General features: G+C 36.0%; 1 pseudogene; it reads right to left on the bottom strand.

Annotated features, from left to right (window-relative positions):
* Positions 1–6,209: 6,209 nt before the first annotated feature.
* LOC149263193 (eukaryotic translation initiation factor 5-like) lies at positions 6,210–7,382 on the bottom strand (annotated as a pseudogene).
* Positions 7,383–7,760: the final 378 nt, after the last annotated feature.

Genomic DNA, 7,760 nt, shown 5'->3' on the forward strand with positions numbered 1-7,760 from the left:
TAACGACGAAAGGTATAGTGTTTCAGGAGTGGGCACGGTTGCTTTTCAGAGGGAGCATGGAGCTCCTCTCACCTTGACAGATGTGATGTATGTGCTTGGACTGAACAAGAACTTGGTATCGGTCGCAATGTTGGAGGACAAAGGCTACGATATTGTCTTCAGTAAAGGAAAGGCATTCCTAAGACACATAGACATGGGTCAGACCAAGAGGATAGGGATTTGGGTGAAGAATCTCTATAAACTAGAGATAGATGATTGTGCAGCATTGAGTACGAAAGAATAATTGGTGCAAAGCCAAGACATTGGCAAGTTGTGGCACAGGTGGTTAGGCCATTTTCATCATGGGGCTTTGAAGATAATGCAATAGATATCTACAGGACTTCGCAAAGGTAAACTTGAGCAAGTCGACACATGCAAAGGTTGTACCTTGGGAAAGTACACCAAGTCTTCCTTTCATGATCAAGACAGTCGAGCAGAGGCTATCTTAGAGCAAGTTCATATTGATTTGTGTGGACCATTCTCAATGGCATCCATAGCGAAGCAAAGGTATTATGTGATTTTCATTGATGACAGTTCTCGTAAATGTTGGATTTATTTCATGCAGAAGAAGGACCAAACCTGCACAAAGTTTTGTGAGTTTAAAGCTTTGGTTGAGAAAGAGTCAAGGAAGAAGATCAAGGCCTTGAGAAGTGACAATGGTGGAGAATATGTATCTCAAGAGTTTAAGGAATTTTGTGTAGCGGAAGTAATTAAACGAGATTTCATAGCACCTCATAACCCACAATAGAATGGGGTGGCCAAGAGGATGAACAGAACTATTGTAGGGGTAGCACGGGCAACGTTGCATGAACAAGGCCTACCACTTCACTTGTGGGCTGAGGCATGCAACACAATGGTCTATTTGCAGAATAGAAGCTCGCATCGCATACCTGGGATGAAGACACTAGTGGAAGCTTTCTCCAGTAAGAGACCAGATATGGGTCACTTCAGGATCTTTGGCTCATCGGTATATTGCCATGTGACAAAGGATGCATGGAAGAATCTTAAGCCAGCAGCAAAGTTGGGGATATTTGTGGGGTACACTGATACACTTCACAACTATCAGGTGTACTTGCCTAGCAGTCGAAGGACAGTGGTTTGCAGAGATCTCAAGTTTGATGAGTAGAAGGCCATGCGAGTTTCCCTTGAGAGGGAGCTACAACTATAGGCTGTGGAGAACTCTTGGTTCCTAAGGAGGAGGAGCCTTAGACTGATGCAGAGCAGCCTCATGCAGAGGTTCGAGGAGTGGACACATCCACTCAAGCAGAGTCTTCTAGAGATGGACAGAAGCGCACAAGAGAAGCTGACAGATTGTTGGAGGATGCTAGAGAGAATGTGGGAGCACCATCTTCTCAACGCAGATAGAGGAGGTCACGTAAGAGGTACACTGGATACATGGCCCTTGCTGGGGAATGTGTTGAGACTGAGCCATCTTCCTTTGAGGAAGTAGTGCAGCGACAAATTTGGGTTGATGCTATGGTGGAGGAGTATGACTCCATAGTTCATAACAGTGTTTGTGACGTGGATTCGAGATTGAAGAACAAGTCAATTGTGAGATCCCGTTGGATTTACAAGGTAAAGCAAGCTACAGATGGTAGTGTGCAGAAGCATAAGGCAAGATTTGTTTCTTGTGGCTTTTCATAAGCAAGGAGGATGATGTTGCTATAGTATATTTCGATAGGGGAGAAAGATGTTGACATTTTGACAAAGTCATTGTCAAAGTGTAAATTTGAGTTCCATAGAGACAGGATCGAGGTGGCAGATATTCCCTTTCTTGTTGAGAGGGAGTGTTGAAATATGGCAACAAGAATATTCCAATTTAATTTGTCCTTGAGATTGTGAGTTAAAATCGAATTTAGTCTTAACAGCTACTTGGAAATGATTAATTAATTAATTTTAAATTAATTAGTTGGAGAAATTCAAGTTAGAAGTCTTCCTAAATTCATGCAAGAGTTATCCCGTAAATTAAGGAGATAAGATTGAGTTATATTTGAGTTGTAATTAGTTAACTCAGTTTACTGAGTTAACCCCAGTTAAATTAGTTCCAAACTGTTTGAGGCACTAATAGTGAGTTAACAACGAGTTGATGCATTAATGCACTCAACTAGTGCTACTCCAGTTAACTAAAGATTCCCTCATCAGAAACTCATGCATGTCTATTCTAAGAAAGACCCAATTGAGATTAAAGTTCAAGGACAGTGTACTATCAGTTGCATGTTTTTTCTCATGGAGAAAACTCATGCATGCAATCAAGGATAAATCCTTGAGGATTGCACAGTTTTGGAGGCAAGATCATCCACTTGGTAATAAGAAATCATCCACAAGGAACAGCGCAAGGAAATAGGAGCTTGGAGGGTAGAGAGGAAGGCTAGATAGAAGCCAAGATTTCCTGTGAGCATCTGTGAGGATTGTACTAAGAGCTGGCTAGCTGTGAGAGCTAAGGCTTTGTATAATTCCTATGTATTTCCACCATGTATGATACTACAATAGTGTGGGGTTTTTAGCTAAGGCTTTCCCCAAAGTATTTTCATGTGTATTGTGCCAATGATTCTTCTTCTTCTGGTTATATTGTTCAGCTCGATATTTATCGCTCAACAAATTGATAGTAGAAGTAGGTTATAGTATTCTGCTTCAATTTATATTGCATTATCAGGTTAACCTACTCAGATTTTCTACACAACCGGCCTAGTTAAAAACTTAAAAGTAAACAAACTCAACTATAAAATTACGAGGGTTGAAGGGAAATATTGAGTAAGATGTAATAATTTTTGAAACTGACTTTCAGATTAATCATACCATCATTTTAGTTAGACTTTAAGCTTCTGTGGTAGTTTTTTGGACTAGCATGATCTGGATTATCCACAGTATTATGTTCATTATGTCGACGTTTCGAACCCCAAAGGGGGTCCATCATCAGGACCAAAATTGATAGAATATGAATGATAGTTTTTTAGATAATAATCTTCTGACCAGAGTATATATAAACCTAGAAAACGATAAATTTTTATATAGAAGCCGACCCTTACATATATGAATTCTTTAATTTTAATTTTAATTATTATATTTATTTTAGTTTAATTATTTTAGTTTTAATTATTCTAGCTTTAATTATTTTAACTATTTTAATTATTTGATATTAATTATATGTTAAATTAATTAATTATTAATCCCTAATAAATACAATTGAATAAAATAATGAGATACTAATTGTAATAAGTTTATTTTTATAATTTAATCTGATTCCTTTTATTATTTGTTGGTCGATGTTTAAAACTATCCTTAGGATAAATCAATTTTTTCATTTTTTGCATGAGGATGAACCACATTAGATGGTTCGAAATGTCCACCAACAAATAATGATGATGTGATTAATATAAAAGTTAGTTTCAAAAATCATTATGGATCGCAAGATCAAATAAATTGTAATATTTAATCTAGGTGATCGAAAATATTAGGTAAAATGTAATATCATTACATTTTAATTTGTAATTCCCCCCACTTGTGGCCACTTTTTACTTTGTGATGGTGGCAACAAATACTGGTTAAAATATAACACTATGACATTATGTTTTATCCAAAATTTCCCCTCATCTAATCCTCTTTTGATTATAAATTTTCTTTAAAGTAAACTTAACTTCTATGTAAACATTTAATGTCAGTATGGTGGAGATGTTGCAATGTTATCTGCTTTTGATTATAATTTTTTTTTAAAGTAAACTTAACTTCTATGTAAACATTTAATGTGAGTATGGTAGAGATGTTGCAATGTTTAACATTTTGATGTAGTCAAAATAAAATAAAAATAAAAAACATAAAATTAATAATTATAATAATAATAATAAATATTATTATTATTAATTATAATTAATAATTAAACCAACCTAGATCCATATTAACTCTGGATCTACCAAGCGTCAAGAGGGATATAATTTCTTAATATGCAAGCCACTTTTGGAGTGACCAGATTTGATCCCTCCCAGTATTTGGTAGATCCAGAATTAAGATGGATCTAGGTTGGTAGATATGAAATTAAGGTAAATTATTAATATATGAGGCATAAGCCAAAGAAAGGAAATCACATTGTGTAGTTAAGGTTTTGAATCCTAAAAATCATCTCATAATTATGAACCATCACAAAGGGGAGAAAGTTTTCATCATCATTAAATTACATCAAGTGGCACACAATTATTTATAACCACTCTAGATCCATCTTAACTTCGGATCTATCAAGCGTCGAGAGAGAGCAAATCCCTTGAGGTGCAAATCTCTTTTTTGAGTGCAAACTTCAGATGCATCAAGCGTCGAGAGAGATCAAATCTCTTGAGGTGAAAATCTCTTTTTTGAGTGCAAAATTTGAGGAAAGGTTTTCACCTTGAGAGATTAAATCTCTTGAGTTGCAAATCTCTTTTTTGAGTGCAAAATTTGAGGAAAGGTTTGCACCTCGGGGGATTTGATCCCTCTCGGAGCTTGATAGATCATGAGTTAAGATGGATCTAGGCTAGTTTAATTATTAATAATTATTAATAATTTTATTTTTATTTTTTATGTAATTTCAGAGTCAATTTTTTTAACTAATATTTTTTTATATGTAATTTGACCAAGTCAAAATTTGTATATAACATAACATAACACGATATTAAAACATCTCTTTCATACTGGGATGGAGGGTGCCTTTGGGATGGATAATGCCTCTAGATGCCTCTTTTGATTACGAAATTAAAGATGGGTTCTGGGGATGTGGTATTGATGAGCCATAATATTCGCCATTGTAATGCCCTACTTAATCTTATCATGCAAATTTTGCTAGTGTTTAAATTACCTTAAACTATTGACTTATAATTATCAAGAAATATTGGTACATACCTAGGTGAAACTGTAAATTTATCACTGGTATAAATTTTGTTATTATTTAATTCCAAACTTACCTCCTCAAATTTAAATTTTGATAGGATATGGTCTCCTCTCCAATTAATTACCAAATTATATATTTATATCTCATCCCCAAAATGTCCTCTCAAATTTACTTGGGAGAAGACATGGTCCTCTCCAATTAATTACCAAATTATATATTCATATCTCATCCCCAAAATGTCCTCTCAAATTTACTTGAGAGAAGACATGGTCCTCTCCAATTAATTACCAAATTATATATTCATATCTCATCCCAAAAATGTCCTCTCAAATTTACTTAGGAGAAGACATGATCCTCTCCAATTAATTACCAAATTATATATTCATATCTCATCCCCAAAATGTCCTCTCAAATTTACTTAGGAAAAGACATGGTCCTCTCCAATTAATTACTAAATTATATATTCATATTTCATCCCAAAAATGTCCTCTCAAATTTACTTGGGAGAAGACATGGTCCTCTCCAATTAATTACCAAATTATATATTCATATCTCATCCCCAAAATGTCCTCTCAAATTTATTTGGGAGAAGATAAGTCAAATTTAAGGATGAGGGGGTAGTTATGATATTAATGATAGGTGGTTGAGGTGGAGAAGAGAAGGGGGCATAAAAGGGGAAGGATGATGGGAGGAGAGGGGGATACTTGGTCTTGATCTTGGTTTTCGTTTTGGCTTGGGTTGTGGTTTTGGAGGATTTTTTTTCTTAGAGGAAGGTGGAGAAAAGAGAAGGGAGATAAGGAGAGTATTTGTTTAACATTGGACACACTAAATTTGGTTGGACTTAGGCTTGGAGGGCTAGGGAACCTGTGGAGGTTTCCTGGGATAGGAAATACTTCCTAGTTGGCTAGGAGGTAAATCTAGTCGGTAGTCAAGAGGAGCATCCCAGTAGGATAAGGAGCTCAGGGGCATCTCAACTAGGCTATTGGAACATATATTCCTTTGTTTATAGATTACTCATATAAGTGATTGAAATGAAATGCTTACTTATTTAATTGTGGGAAATAAATTTTAATGGTAAATTATCATCGATTAAATGTTTAGTTAGAAATAAGTTATTTCCATTTTATTGTATTTAAATTAGAGAAATTTAATTTTGTTAGAGGACCCTAGGATGGAGCCGCACACATGGTATCAGAGTGAGTTCAAAATCTGGACCCAAGACCCACTAGACACAACTCTTTGCTAATTTTTTTTATAAAAATTATGTGGAACTGATTTCATTTGAGACTAATTTAATGATTTTTTGTTTCTCCATTGCCTATTTTGAATTTCCTCTTCCAACACCCTCGAAAAGAGCTTCAAAATAGGCATTCATGATTTCATGTGGAGAACCATTTGAAGATTGTATGTAGGATTTTAACTGCTTCGTAGAATCTCCAGTCTTCAAGCTCTCCTTGAAAGCAAGGAGAAGCTCATCATGAATGCTCAATGTGTTCAATTTGGTTAGAACAGTCTCCTCCTCAATATCCTGTTGAATGGGCTTCTCAAATACCTCATCACAGTTTTTAGCTTGAGTTTTGTTCTCAAGTTCACCCTTTTCTTTCTTTATGGGCTTCTCAGACACCCGATCACCGTTTTCAGCTTGAGATTTCTTATCAAGATCAACCTTTCCATTCTTGCCTGAAGGCTTCTTTGGTGACTTAGACTTTTGTTCTTCCTGGCTGTCCAACATGATCATTTCACTTGTAGCAGTTGTCAACTACTCTCTGATACGTTGTTGTGCGGCTTCAATAGAAGTATCAGTAGCCCATTGCACATAATCATTCTCATCCAGCTCCTTGTTTTCATCAACATGGCTTCCAGGAGGAGAACGGTCTTCATCAGAACTAGTTTTCTTCTTAGCAACCTTGGATGCAACCTCGTGGCCTTTTTTCTTAGATTCTTTCTTGGATTTTTTAGCTTCTTCATCAATAGCCTCTCCTGCTTTCAAACATTCCTTTCCTGCTCTTCTCATGGCTTTCTTATCTTTTCCTCCCTTCTTCTGCTCTGGCAGATTCTTCAAAATAAACATAGTAAGCTTATCCCTCATATCAACATCCGAAACATATACACATGTAGCACACTTCAGTGAAATCATTTGTGTTTTTGAAATAAGGATCTCTATCTTGGGATTGCCACATCCATAGCACTGCACATACTTCTTGATAAAAATCTCCAACAAAGCTACAAGTTTAGCACTATCATGAGCACCATTTGACAAGAGCAGTCCTAGATTTTTCATCGAACCTTGATTGTGCACCTAGTTCACAACCGAAATAATTTGTTGTATATGAAGGGGGTCTGGAAAGAGCTTTAGCCACATCTACCATATTTAGCAAGATTTGTCTTTATGCCATTACCTCATCCCTCAAAATTTTGTAATCAACTTAGGCATCGTATACCTGTAAAAGGCATCATCTTTGTTGCCCTCGCTAATATTTAGAAGAGCCATATTTTCTAATCAGTGATTAAGTGGAAGGAAAGAGTGAATTTGGACTTTGAAGAACCGTTTCTATCAAGATTTAGATACCAGAGTATGAAAAAGGCCACTAAATGCCTGCCAGGAAAAGGGAATTTCTCTATGATGCTTTAACACTCCACCTTACACGTGGAAAAATGGGTGCATCCAACTGCAAACCCAAATCAACCTCGACTTCTGCCTTGGATTTGGCTACATACAGCAAATCTTTTTTGCTACAAAGATGAAGCTGTTTATTCTTTTCTTTGATGTAGGACAGTATTCGCCAAGCAGCCCAATCAGCGCCAAATATGAACAAACAACTTCAAACATAAAGAATATTCAACATGTATGCCCTCCACTTTGAATGCG

The sequence above is a fragment of the Pinus tabuliformis genome, chromosome 6 (assembly GCF_031772625.1).
Source record: "Pinus tabuliformis cultivar Carrire ecotype Pingquan chromosome 6, CPIR1, whole genome shotgun sequence".
Lineage (NCBI taxonomy): Eukaryota > Viridiplantae > Streptophyta > Pinopsida > Pinales > Pinaceae > Pinus > Pinus tabuliformis.